Source organism: Cucurbita maxima, unplaced genomic scaffold (genome assembly GCF_002738345.1).
Source record: "Cucurbita maxima cultivar Rimu unplaced genomic scaffold, Cmax_1.0 Cma_Scf00052, whole genome shotgun sequence".
NCBI classification, from domain to species: domain Eukaryota; kingdom Viridiplantae; phylum Streptophyta; class Magnoliopsida; order Cucurbitales; family Cucurbitaceae; genus Cucurbita; species Cucurbita maxima.
The window spans coordinates 184,972-200,219 of NW_019272068.1; the positions used below are offsets into that span (position 1 = coordinate 184,972).

At 35.7% G+C, this 15,248-nt stretch overlaps 1 long non-coding RNA gene across 1 annotated transcript; it reads right to left on the minus strand.

The window, feature by feature from the left end:
* Positions 1–1,560: 1,560 nt before the first annotated feature.
* On the minus strand, positions 1,561–11,731 carry LOC111471437. Its single transcript, XR_002715198.1, has 3 exons — positions 11,096–11,731; positions 4,638–4,641; positions 1,561–1,766 (listed from the first exon to the last, which is right to left on the minus strand). It is a non-coding gene; the product is annotated as an uncharacterized LOC111471437 (long non-coding RNA).
* Between the last annotated feature and the right edge of the window lie 3,517 nt (positions 11,732–15,248).

Consider the following 15,248-nt stretch of genomic DNA (forward strand, 5'->3'; position numbering starts at 1 on the left):
ATTGACCAATAATATGATTAAGTAAGAATCGATTAAAAATTGGTCAACAATATGTCTTGAACAAAAAATTGAGAGAAAAAGCAGAGTACAGAAAAAATATCAGAAGACAAGAAACTAGTCACTCAAAATAAAAAATAGAAAATGAAATCTTAATATAAATAGAATATATATATAATATGTTTATATATTTAGATGTATATTATAACGTTCCAAGACTTTATCCATGCAAAGTATTTAATGCTCGCATGAAGTTTAGCACATGAACCATTGTAAGAGTTAGAGAATTGAACATGAAATTGATGCCATGGATTCTTATAGGTTAGCTTGGTGACACCCGTATAAGCTAATAAGGTAAGTGACCTTACTATAAGATAGACTAAAAATTGTATTAGTTACGATGATGTATGAACTATGTCGTACGATGCGGTATATGAGTTATGATGATGTATGAGTTATGATGATGTGTGGGTTACGATACTTGATGATGTGCTTAGTATATATATATTTTGATGAATGTAGTACTTGATATGTTTGATGCACTTTGTGGCAATATGATGAGTATGATGATTGCATGACGTTTACCTTAATATGATGATGTTTTCCATATTGAGCATGCTATATGATGATGAGTGCCATATTGCATCATGTCGTTAGATCGACATAGGACACAACCCTAAGAGCGTGAAAATGATATTAATATAAATATCCACAAGTATGTATTACCTAGAGTAACAAAGAGATGAGACTAGAGGATTGTGTCAGAAGAGACATTATGATGGAGTTAGAGGGACCTCATGCATATTGTATGTTCATAAGCATAGGGCTACTTTCCTTAGAGATGATGAGTGCGGACGCGCACCGTATGATGAGCACGAATGCGCACAGGTGCGAATGCACACAGATGAGGGTGTTCATGAGGCGCATGACACTATGAGGTTTTATTGACCTCCGGACGTCGCTACAGATTAGCTTGACCAGAGGATCCAGGGGGTTGCGAGCGCCCTGGGGATTCACACTCGCACGTGTGAGTTGTGTGTAGGGAAGTACTACACATCCAATTTTTCTGAGACGGGAGGTCACCCCTAAGATGATTAGAGATATGTCCCTAAATCATGATTGCATGTGTTTACATTTGCATGGCCTCTATAGTGGAGTCACTCACTAAGTATTCTTTGAAATACTCAGGCCGTATGCCACATCATTTTTCAGGTAAAGACAATGCGTACTTGTACGGAGGACGGCGACATCGCCAGCAGAGACTGTGGCACGTGCGTAGGGTAGACTCATATTTAAATTGTTAGTTTTAAGTTAGAATAGGTTGTTTTGCATTCCATTGTTTTAAATTATTTTGTATTTGTTTTTATTATCTCTAAATTTTAGTATTTTGTATTTAAACACGTAAGACCATGGTTGTGTTTTCTAGAGAAGTTGTTTTAAACGTTTTTCAAAGTTTACATTATAAATGATGTTCATTTAAGAGTTATATTTCCGCATTGTAGATGAGTATGAGATGTTAGTGGAGACTCTAGATATGTGAAAATTTAGGGTCGTTATAGTGAGGCCCAATACATGTATTGACCTTTTCAGGTCTCTACGCACCAAAAACCCTATACATACTTCCTCTAAGGAGTGCTCTACCACTTCGAGTTCATAACTGAAAAGGTCGAGACTAGGGTAAGTCTAGTAAGTATGGAGGAGCCCTTTTGCTCTAATGTAATATACGTACTTCACACCTGACTATATACTAAGCTCATACCAGAGGATTTCTCCTAGTAGTGCTGGGTTATAACTATATGTTGCATCACCCTTTTAGGCTGAAATAGTCACTCACTTGTCTCATCGCCCTTCCAAGCGGAGATAGTAACTTAATTGTTCGCACCCCATCTTGTGTTAGAACAGTAAATTACCTGTCGGTCACCCTTCTAAGTAGAGATAATAACTAACCTGGCTCCCTCACTAAGCACAACTGAAACTACCTCAATAACATACCCTATATGACTTATGTAACTCGCTCAGAGTGACAACTCAACTATGTATACTACATAGACCCTAACCCCCTTGGCTAGTTCATGAACAAGGGTTGCACCTTAATCATCTCTACAAGGTACAAGGTTAACCCAAAGGAGACAGTGGGATATGTAGCTAGGTCTGGTACCTTAATAAGGTAAAACAATGGTTCATAGTCAATAACCAACTTATTGATACTCTAGGACACCTATCGATTGTCCAAAGCAAAATTGGTCATAAATGGGTTTTGCAAACCGTCTAGCATGCATCTAAGGACACTCATAACATACGTCATGCTCAACATGCTCAATATAAGGAATAAAATCAATCTAGGCATGTTGAAAACTTATAACCATGGTAAGAATATTAGAGTTCTCAAACATGCAAGCGGAACCTATAAAGTTGTAAAGTATGCTAAACTGTAAACCATACACGTTTCTAATTTAGCTATTATGATACTAGGTCAATTAGGTTTCTAGATATGATTTCTAATCATATGTGCTTGTACTAATCGACTCTTACAAGTACTATTCGATGTTTGTTTCATATGGCTACTTACTTGTTTCGGTGTGTATAGATACAAGGTTTAAAGTCTTCCTGAAGCTGCTTTTCTTCCAAATGTCTAGGGTAGGATGAAAATTGTGTCTAGTGTCTAACAACAAACAATTTTAAGAGAACCAGTCTAAACAGCAGTGAACCAATCTGATAAAGGTCATCAAATTTAGTGCTTAACCTCTTAACTTAGGATCACTTTTGATGCCCTTTCAATAGCTATTTCATCTTCAAATCTCTTAGGTAGGTCCCAAATTGAGTCTAGTTTCTGGAACAAAAAAAAAAAAAAAAAAAAAAAAAAATCATTAAAAAAACCGATCTCAAAAAAGGTGAACGAGTCTAAATGGTACATAGAGGTTAAGAAAACAAAGTTAAGATGATGTATCTATCTCATAGACTGCAACATCATCATCTCTAAACTTAAGACGCTGAAACAAGGTAGTCAATGTGATTTTCTTCCTCTAAATATTCGTTTGTTTTCTAGCGATTCAACAAATATTTCTACATGAGTTCTTCAAAAAGATTTGTAGTCCTACATATCACAGTTCATTTAAGAAAGATTCCACTTAAATTGGTTCGTATTCGAGTAAGTTATATAGGGGTCAAAATTGGGTACTCAACATTGTACTTCTCCAAAATTTTATGTTGTTTCTTGCTCTTGGTTTAGCTATTTAGATCTTCTCTTCTCCCAATTGCTTCTCCAAAATTGTTTATATTTTCCCCTAAAGCTAATGGTAAGAGACCCATGTCACGACTTGTATAATAAAGGTCGAATTTTAGAATCAAAATTCGAAAATTTTAAACTCGAAAGCTTACCGATAGAAAACCTATGGGTTCTTTGCTTCCGGCGACTTTCAACCTTCGTTTCGTTCGTCAAAGTGTTTTTTCTTCTTGCCATGAATTTGTACAGACGAGTCCCAATCTCTTCCACGAAACTCCATCTTTACCTTTCATAAAGAAATCGAGGGGAGAAATGCTCTAAAATGAGTTGGCGGAGTCCATTTTCAGACGGAGGAAAAAGATAAAGAGGTGGCTAGTTGAACTCAACTTACCACGGAAGGTGTTAATATAACACATGCGGAAGCAATTTGGATCTTAGGAACTTTTAGAACATCAATTATAGTAAATAACTAGCATGTTCATAAGTATTAAAACTTAATGAATTTGAATACTAACTTTTTGTAGTTTAAATTTATTTTTCCTCACGAACTGGTTTCGAACCACCACTAGTGTCTTCTCCACTATTCTCCGGCCTTAGAACGAGATTGTGGAATCCGGTGAGTGACTAAACTTGGAAGGGATTTTGTATATATGAAGAGAGTGTTTGTGAGAGGTTTTTCTCAAGGTTTTTCACCAACAAGAACACCTTTCATGTATTATGATCACTCTATTTTTAGAGTCGTGTTTGCATGTTCATGCAAATTTGAGATCACCAAATTTTGACACTCATAATTCCACTCAAATATTTGGGATTATGTGGCAAGCATGCTTGAGTTAACCAAATTTTGACACTCAAAGTTCCACTCAAATTTGTGGGATTTATTTGGCAAGCATGCAAGTTTGGTTAAACCAAATTTTGACATCTCAAAATTCCATTAACATGTATTTTTCCATTAAATGAAGTCAACATTTTGACTTTCTTCATTTTGATTCAATGATGAATATGAATTATTAATTTCAAATTAAAGTAATATTAAATGATTAATTAAACTATTTAATTAATATTTAATATTAATTCAAATGTCAATCTCAATTAATTCCGACATATTTGATTAAGATATTTAAATCTTATTTAAATATCTCAGATTCTCTCTTTTTGTTTAATTCGTAAATAAAACAAAAATGCGGTTAAATATATCGTATATATGTAGCGCATTCTCCCTAATTTGAATTCGAACACTTCGAACTCACTCGTCACACTGTTCTATGGTTTAGTCCGATATGAGCTAGCAGAGGAACCTAATGGACCTATAAATCATGGGCTCCAACGATCCAAGATTAACCGGTTAAACTCATTAACCTTGTTAACCAACATTCGTTAACTACTAAAACATTTCACTATAGCCTAGTAGTTGCACTCCCCTCACTATAGATATATTTCTGTCCATTTGATATAACTATGATTAGTAAGTCGATCCTTCATAGGTTGTTCGTAACTAGAGCTGGGTCAATTTACCGTTTTACCCCTAAAGTTACTTCTTGTTTCTTATGTCTCACTGATCCTCTAATGAACAATTGATTTGTTGTCCAACCAGTAAACCGGATCCCTCTCAGGCCAATGAGAGAGTGGGGCCCCTTGTTCAAGACCTGGAGTCAGTACTTAAGGGAACTACCTCTCTTCTATCCCTAAAAGTGAGTAGGAGTGAATTCCATCTTGCACTCCACGTCCCCAGCTATTTACCCAGTCTTACTCCTGAAATGGGAAGTCTATTGATTCGGTGAACTTGAGCCACTCTCACCCATGCAAATCTAAGTATAATTCCGAATAAACAGGAGTTCATGGTTAGCTCAGGATTAAGATCGAGTTAGCTAGATCATTGAATGAAAAGAAAATCAGTTTGAACAGTAAACGACATTATAAAGTGAGACTGATTTTCTTCATGGTCTGATCTTATGCAATACTCATTGCATAGGACCCCCCCACTCACATGTCTCCACATGTACAATTTTAGTGATCACATTGTTTATATCATATACAAAAGTGGGCCGCATCCATAGTGTCCCCAGAATAAGATACTCAGCTTTATCCTTATACTATAGATCATTTTGACTATATACTTGAACTTGATAAACTCTTATGTCACTACATATAGTTCAAGTAATCATACTATAGCCAGAATGTTCTTAGTTTATTGGATTTAGATTAATGATCGTAAAGTTCACTTTATTCAATAACAATCTTTACTGAATAAACAACAATAATAACTTCATTCAAAATAGAATATGTTTTTGTTTACAAACTATGAGTTTTAGGACATAAAACCCAACAACCACGTTAGCCTAATTTTATGCCCCCTTAATTATTCATAAAATTGGACCCCTTTGTGGTATGTTCTCACAAAATTCTCAAAGGTTCTAGAAATTAGACTCACTAAAGAAGCTACCAAATAAAATTTGGAGAAATTGAGTGCCGGAAGCTCAAAAATCAAGGCCTCGAACACCATACAAGAGGTAAGTAGCCATCTTATACTCACGCTCATGGAATCACGTTAGGTTGCCCTTTAGATTTGACCTAAATTAAAAAACCATTAAATTTTAAGCCTACCCTATGGTATTATGTACAAGTCTAGGTCCACCAACGATCCATGTGTAAAGAATGTATCTAGGATTATTTTATTTGAATAGCATGACAAATAAGTTGCAAAGATTCATGCCCAAAAATAACCATTATCTCCCATCATGAGGTGTACTACGAGGCCCCTATTTCTCTTTTATGGGGATTCCCTGTGTTATGTATGATGAGCAAACTTATGAAGGGCCTATCCTTTCCCTCACCTCTAAGAGATGACATGCACCACAATTCACTAGCAGGATGACACAATCATGATAGCACCACTCATGTGTTACAGGGAGAGAACTAAAGGTTACTTTAAAGAAAGTTTTTTAGAATCAGCATATGACATATAACAAGATGAGTTCTAAGTGCCATGACCCTAACAACATAATAAGAAATGATATTCTAGCTTAAGGTTGCGATTAAGAACCTACAAGTAGGTAACTTGCTGAGTTTTTAATCACTCCATACTTATCATATTTTTTTTCATGTAACTAGGAGTTGGTCGTGGATGGGAGCGGACTATGGAGCATAGATTAACCTTCGTCTTTAGTTAAATATATTTTGAGTTGTTCTTTTGAGTAGGCTTTCTTATTTTGTTTTTGAAATGAGTCTGTACAAACGCTACATTAATATACCAATAGTATATATATATGAACTTATGTTTTTTTAATAGTTAAAAAAAAAAAAAAAAAAAAAAAAAAAAAAAAAACTTTGAATCTTTATAATTGGTATCCGAGCAAAAGGTTTTTTTATGACTCAGCTTAAAAAACGATCCTTCACGGCCAGGTAAACCTTTAAAACCTTATGCCTAAGAAAGACCTAAGACTCTGAATTAAAATAAGGTTATTGATTTTCCCGTTGGAAGGAAATAGAGATATCAACCTAAGATGGAATCAATAAGTGACACTATAGAGGAAAGCTAAAAGGATGACACCTAAGAGGAGAGTTGCCACAACGTGTAGGAGCTAGGGGCTTGCTTTCGAACCCTCTACTGCAGAAGTAGGAATGACTAATTGAGTAAGGTTATAAGAGGTCAAAGTAGGGTACTCGGTTGTACTTATCAACAATTCTAGGTTGTTTCTTGCTCTTGGTCTAACTGATTTGGAGCTTATCTTCTCTCAATTCCTTCAACAAAATTGTTCTATATTTCCCCTCGAAGCTAATGATATGAGATCCACGTCACCACTTGTACAATAGAGGTCGAATTTCAAAATTGTTATGTGGTGTTCGGCGACCTGTAATACTTTGTGCTCAACCAAGCCAGGCCCAGGGGTACGTATATGAGCCCACCTGATGGGTCCATGTGCACGTACATGGGCCATGTGTGGAGAAGTACCACACATCCAACATTACCCAGAATAGGAAAGCACCCAAGGTCATGCAAAGTTTACGAAAGTTAGGTCCCACTCATATGTTGCATGTGTTTGCATATCTAACACCAATCGTGGTGACTTACTGAGTATTTCATAAAATACTCAAGCCACGTGCTACCTACATTTTTCAGGTAAAGGAAAAATGTCAATGTACGAGTTGACGGTGGAGCTGAGATTACCATGAAAGTTAAGGAGAGGGCATAGTTAGTAGATTATGTTATTATTTAGATTTTTAAATTAGGATGTTGAACATTTATTTCATTTAAACTTTTGAATTTAGTTATGGAATGTTTTGTTTTGGAGTTAGGTTTCGTTGGATTTTGAACATTTATGAAAGACTTGTGTTGTTTACTAAGGTTATTTATGATGAGCTTCCACATAATGAGTTATGCATGCATGTGTGACATCACTGATTAGGATAATGAAATTAGGGGCGTTACAAGAATTAACCCCAAGAACATGCGTAATCGGAGAACTTTAGTTTCGGGATCAAATTGGGGGTAAGGATCGAATTCCAATCTATAGTCCATTTTTTAAAATTGAGTATTCCTTTAACTTAAGAGGATTAAGATGAGTAACTTTGATGAAGAAATAGAGGGCTAACACATCCTTGATCAAGCTGTTCTAAAAGTCGAACCTCTGTGTTTTCGAGTAACTTACAAACCAAGGATAATTTATCCAAATTATGACCACACACTTCAAGACGTTACTCTAAAAAATTCCTAGGTAGAAGGAAAGATAAGGAAGAGGTTCCATGAAGAAATCGGATCCTCAAAACCTTTAGAATTGGCTGCCCAATATAAAATTTCTGCTTTGAGCTCCAACGAGGAAAATGTTTTCTAACGTACTTTGGGGGCAAATAACTTATGCTATTATCTACGAGAAGGTATGAATCCAATCCCTAACTCTTCCCTATAACACAATATTTAGTAGACAATGTTTCATAGGCAGAAGAAGTGCTTTAGCTGCTACCCATCAACTAATGATTGCTTGCCTAAGTTTTCACACGACTTGATCACAAAATCTGGAGATTTTATTAAATTGCTTACAAATTTTTGACTTGTTTAAATAATAAATTGTGTATGGCACAATTTAGAGGTGAAAGGGTCAGAACCTGTTTTTAGTGATCGAAGTAATCCATTATTAACTACGAGAATAGTTAAAATATATTGCCTTCATTAGCCTAAGATATGAATAATTATCTCAAACTCTTAAACGTAAATATTTGTAGCCATAAAAGAGAGATTTCGGATCACAAAAAAATTTAATAGATATTTTGGTTTAGTACCATACTATTTTCTTCATTACATTAATTTGATAACATATTATTCCATAATTTACATCAATAATATAATATTTTTAGTACTATTATTACTTTGGCACATCATTAGCTCTTTGTTTACGTTTCCTTGTTGATGCTTCTGCCAACAAGTTGTCTTCCAATAAACAAATTTGTGTAGGGTTTCTTATTGCTCTCGTCATCGGCAACGGTAAAAGCGTTAAACTCTGGTGGTGGAAGCCTTGGATCATGTCTGTTATTAGCTCCTGGTTCAGCATAGTCATTTATCACAACCGTTGTTGCTTGTTCTTCTGAAATTTCAATTATTACATGAGATGCTTTGGTTTATAAAGAACGAACGACTTAAAAATTGCATCCTATTAAAAGCGCACAAGCTACATGAATCTAAATTATTTGAATTGGTAATGATTTGTGTACCTGGATGAGGCACAATTCGAGCTGAGCTGATGAGGGTGAACGAGAGCAAAAGGAAGAGGCAAAGACGAGCTTTAAACTCCATGTTGTTCGTTTGTGTTCTTGTGGAATGAGATCCAAACATATTATATAAATTATAGAGAAGGAAAGAAACAAAATTTTTATTTCGTTGAAACCACTCAATGGAATGAGAGGTCAAGCGAAAATAGATGGAAATGTTAGGTTTTGAAGTCAAAAAGGGTAAAAACATCACTGTTTGTGAGAACTTGTAAAACTAATGCCTAAATTTATTCCCAGGTTAGTTGACCGTAAAGGATGAGAGAGAGTTTTGCATCAATATAGAAACATAAATTATGTATTTTTTTTTAAGACAAATATTCAAAATTTTATTTTTTAAGAAAAATGTATGGCGTTTCTAACCGAGTTAGAAAACTATTATACCCTTGACTTAGAGAGGATACTTGTGAATATCATACCTCATTTTTGAGTTGTTTGAATTAGATGTAGACTAACGTGAAAGAGATGTAAATAAAAATACGGTAACATATCTGGTTTTTAAAAAAACAATGCGACTTAAGACGTTTAAAAACATACAACGTACAGATGCATGTATATATATTTATCATACATAAGAGTTCGAGTTCAAATCATAAAAGAGGGAGATAATGTATATGAACACGACGACCCATTCAAAAATTCACAAGACCAAAGGAGGCCGCTGATCTAGACGGGCTCCGACTCACATGTAACAACTCAAAAAAAAATATGGGAAAATTTATTTTTACCCACTCCACCCCTAAGATTTCACCCCTCCTTTACCCTCAAATCTCTCTACTTTAATTAACCATTTCTCCATAAATCATCTTCATATTTATCATAGGTAATGGACCATCAAGATGAAATAAGTTATATAATGATAAAAGGGTAATTTTATTTTTTTCATTTTTGAAATACAAGACATAAAACAAATAAAGTAATACATTAAATTAAAAGGAGATATAACTACATACATTCGCGCCCATGCTCAAAGATCAATTTCACTTTGAACGGGGATACAAAAGACATACAAATAAATACAAGAATTAGGTCAATGAGGTCCCTTCCATAGCAATGTGGCCCAACATGTCCCCACTGGTCATAGTGATTTATTGCTCACTTGAAAATATGAATATATAAAAAATACTGAGTATGCAATCTACATCTAAGCTCTCGTCAAACTCATTTCTATACATGAAATTATTAGCCAAACTGAGGTTCAATATTTATACCGACCTTTTTAGGTCTCTCCATACCAAAATCCATTACATACCTCTTCTAAGGAATTCTCTAACCCCGTCGGGTTCATAACTGAAAAAGTCAGGCCTAGGATAAGTCTAGTAAGTATGAAAGAGCCCTTTTGCTCTAATGTAATTTACATACTTCACACTTTGACTATCTACTAAGCTCATACAAGAGGATTTTCTCTAGTGGTGCTGGGTTTTAAATACCTTATACCACATAGACCCTAATTCTTATTGGCTAGTTCATGAACAGGGGTTGCACCCCAAGGGTGACAATGCAATTCACCTATTTTTAGGGTCTATGTGGTGTATATAGTCTGAGTTATCGCCCTTAATGAGTTACATGAGTCATAGAGGGTACATAATTGTGCCGAGTTATCCACTCCAAAGTGGTTTTTTCCCTTACCCTATTCTGCATATTGGCCTAAGCCTAAAAGAAGTTAAATGAAATAGGTCATAAAATTATTTATTTATTTTTTTTAAAATACCAGACATAAAATAAATAAAGTAATACATTAAATTACAAGAAGTTAAATACATGCTGTTTTAAATACAAAGATCAGTTACAATTGGAAATAGGTATAAAAGACACATATAAATAAATATAAGACTCAAAAGACTTGGGTAAATGAGGTCCTCTCCATAGCCACACGACCGTAACCAGTGATTTATTAATCACCAAAAACATGAAATGTAGTTGACATTTTTAGGTCTCTATGCACCAAAACCCAATACATACCTCCTCTAAGGAGTGCTCTACCCTTTTGGGTTCATAACTGAAAAGGTCGGGCCTAGGGTAAGTTTAGTAAGTATGGAGGAACCCTTTTGCTCTATCGTAATATACGTACTTCACACCTAACTATATACTAAGCTCATTTCAAAGGATTTCCACTAGTGGTGCTGGGTTATAACTATCTGTTGCGTCACCTTTTGGCTAAAACAGTCACTGACTTGTCGCATCGCCCTTTCGAGCGGAGATAGTAACTTACTTGTTCGCACCCAATCTTGCGCTAGAACAGTAAATTATCTGTTAGTCACCCTTCTAAGCGGAGATAATAACTAACCTGGCTGCCCCACGAAGCACAACTAAAACTATCTCAATAACATACCCTCTATGACTCCTGTAACTCACTAAGGGTGACAACTTGTATATATACTACATAGACCCTAACACCTCTTGGCTAGTTCATGAAGAGGGGTTATACCCTAGTCATCTCTACAAGGCACATGGTCAACTCAAAGGAGATAGTGGGACCAGTAGCTAGGTCTAATTCCTTAGTAACGTAAAACAATGGTTCATAATCAATAACCAACTTATTGAGACTCTAGGACACATATCGATCGTCCAAAGCAAAACTGGTCATAAACAAATTTTGCAAACCCTTTGGCATGCATTCAAGGACACTCCTAACATACATCATGCTCAACCTGCACAATATAAGGAATAAAATCAATCTAGACATGTTGAAAATCTTATAAACATAGTAAAAATATTAGAATTCTCAAACATGCAAGCGGAAACTATAGAGTTGTAAACTATGCTAAACCGTAAACCATACACATTTCTAATAATTTAGCTATTATGATACTAGGTCAATTACATTTCTAGATATGATTTCTAATCATATGTGCTTGTCCTAATCGAATCCTACAAGTACTATTTGATGTTTGTTCTATATGGCTAGTTACTTGTTCCGGTGTGTTTAGATACTAGGTTTAAAGTCTTCTTGAAGCGGCTTTTCTTCCAAATTTCTAGGGTAGGATGCAAATTGTGTCAGGAGTGAACCAGTCTGATAAAGGTCATCAAATTTAGTGCTTAACCTCTTAACCTATGTTTAAGGATCACTTTTGACGCCCTTTCAATAGCTATTTCATCTTCAAATCTCTTAGGTAAGTCCCAAATTGAGTCTAGTTTCTGGAACAAAAAAAATCATTATAAGAACCGATCTCAAAATAGGTGAACGAGTCTAAATGGTACATAGAGGTTAAGAAAACAAAGTTAAGATGATGTATCTATCTCATAGACTGCAACATCATCGTCTCTAAACTTAAGACGCTGAAACAAGGCAGTCAATGTGATTTTCTTCCTCCGAATATTCGTTTGTTTTCCAGCGATTCAACAAATATTTCTACTTGAGTTCTTCACAAAATTTGTAGTCCTACATATCACAGTTCATTTAAGACAGATTCCACTTAAATTGATTCGTATTCGAGCAAGTTATAGGGGTCAAAATTGGGTACTCAACATTGTACTTATCCAAAATTTTCTGTTGTTTCTTGCTCTTGGTTTAGCTGATTTTAGATCTTCTCATCTCTCAATTGCTTCTGCAAAATTGTTTATATTTTACCCTTAGCTAATGGTATGAGACCCATGTCACGTCTTGTCTTGTATAATAGAGGTCGAATTTTAGAATAAAAATTTGAAAATTTTAAACTCAAAAGCTTATCGATAGACAACCTATGGGTTCTTTGCTTCCGACGACTTTCAACCTTCGTTTCGTTCGTCAAAGTATTTTTTTCTTCTTGCCATGAATCTGTACAGATGAGTCTTAAAGGATTAAGCTTAAACGTGGGGAAGAAATTTCTCAATTTTCAGAAACTTCAGCCTAAACACCATACAAGAGGTTGGTAGCCATCTTATACTTTCCTTAAGAAATGCTTGTAGGATCGCTTGGATGTATGTATGAACCTTAAATTAGATATGTATTAAGTGTTAGGATCGCACAACAACGCACACACTCGATCTAGATGAACACAAAAAATAGGATAGAGAAAATTGCAAGGAGAACTCTGGTTAAAAGAATTTGTATTGATGAGTATGTATAAGAGAGAATATAGGGAATAGAAAGTACATTTTCAAAGCTCTATCGGGGAATATATATATAGTTCAGTTTACTATATATACCTTTACCAGATTTATCCATCTAATATATATACTATTTACTATATATAGCTTTACTAGATATAGCTTTACCAAATATAGCTTTTTCGAATATAACCGTTGACCAAGCTATAAATAAGAGAGCAGACTCCATAACCTAACAATTCTCCGATTTGGAGACTGATCCAGTCAACCAAGAATTCCATTCTCAAACAATCACTACACCATACCAATTAAGGCTTTGCATAACCTTAATTTTCCAATATCAACACATTTTGTCAACATGTCGGTTGGATTCTTTGCACCCTCTATCTTCTCCAAACACATATCGCCTTCTTCCACTAACCTGCGAGTAAAATGGTATCGCTTTCTAATGTGTTTTGTCCTTGAATGATAGACTGGGTTTTTCACCAACTGTATGACACTCTGACTATCTGTATAAAGGATCTTCTTGCACTGCTTCTTGCCTAATTCTTCTAGATAGTCTGTCATCCATATCATCTCTTTTCCAGCTTCAGCTATTGCCACGTACTCAGTTTCAGTAGATGAAAGAGCAACACATTTCTGAAGTTTGGACATCCAACTCACTTCTGTTCCATCTATAGTGTAGATATATCCAGATGTGCTCTTGCTAGAGTCTACATCTCCACTCAGATCTCAGCATCCACAAAACCTTGCAGAACTACTTTGCCATTGCCAAAACAAAGTGAAGTATTGGATGTACCTCTCAGATATCTCAGAAGTCACTTTACAGCTTCCCAATGTTCTTTACCTGGATTTGCCATGTACATGCTGACAACTCCCATTGCATGTGTTATGTCAGGTCTAGTGTAGACCATAGCATACATCAAACTCCCAATTGCAGAAGCGTACGGAACTGATGCCATGTGCTCACGTTCCTCAACTGTCTTGGGAGATTGCCCCTTTGACAATTTAATATGATTTTCCAAGGGGGTAGTCCTGGGTTTAGCGTCATTCATCTTGAATTTGGACAACACCTTCTCAATGTACTGCTCTTGGGATAGATTTAATGTGCCAGCAGATCTATCTCGCGAAATCCTCATCCCAAGAATCTGCTTCGCTGCACCCAAATCTTTCATCTCAAATACTGAAGACAAGCTTGCCTTTAGGTGGTTTATCTCCCTCATACTTGATCCAGCAATTAGTATATCATCCATATACAGGAGTAGAAACACATAAGAATCAGTGTATTTCTTGAGGTAGCAACATTGATCCTTTTCACTCATGTGGAAACCACTTTTGCACATGAAGAAGTCAAACTTCTTGTACCATTGTCTTGGTGCTTGTTTCAGTCCATACAAGCTCTTATTGAGCTTACACACCATGTGCTCCTTGCCTGGAGCTACAAACCCTTCTAATTGTTGCATATAGATCTCCTCATCTAGATCTCCATGTAAAAACGCCATTTTTACATCCATTTGCTTAAGGTGTAAATTTTCCGATGCAACAATACTCAGCAGAATTTGGATAGTAGTTAATTTCACAACTGGAGAAAAAATCTCAGCATAATCAATGCCTTTCTTTGTGAATATCCTTTAACTACTAACCAAACCTTAAACCTCCTTCTGCCATCTGGTTCAACCTTGATTCTGAACACCCATTTGTTCAACAGAGCTCTTTTTCCTGTAGGCAACTCAGTCAGCACCCACGTATTATTCTTTTCAAGTGAGCTCATCTCATCATCCATGGCTTGCTCCCACATTGTTGAATCTTCCACTTGTAAGGCCCCATCAAAAGATTTTGGTTCTCCTTCGTCAGTCAGCAACAAATAATGTAATAAGGCTGAATATCTATCTAGTGCTCTGATAGTTCTAGATGATCTCCTCAACACTTGCTCAGGTGTAACTTGCTCCACATCTGGTTCAACAATAGGATCAGGAGTTTCTTGAGCTTCTGTTGTAACATCACTACGTGAATTTTCCTACCACTCAAGTTCAACTCTCACTTGCTTCGTAGTCTCAGAGTTTATCTTCTCTCTCTCCTTGTACATGACATTTTCATCAAAGGTCACATCGCAGTGTCTTAGGATTTTCATATTTTTCTCATCCCAAAATCTGTACCCGAACATGTCAAAGCCATAGCCTATGAAGTAGCATTCACAGCCTTAGCTTCAAGTTTATCTCTCTTCTCTGGATCAACATGA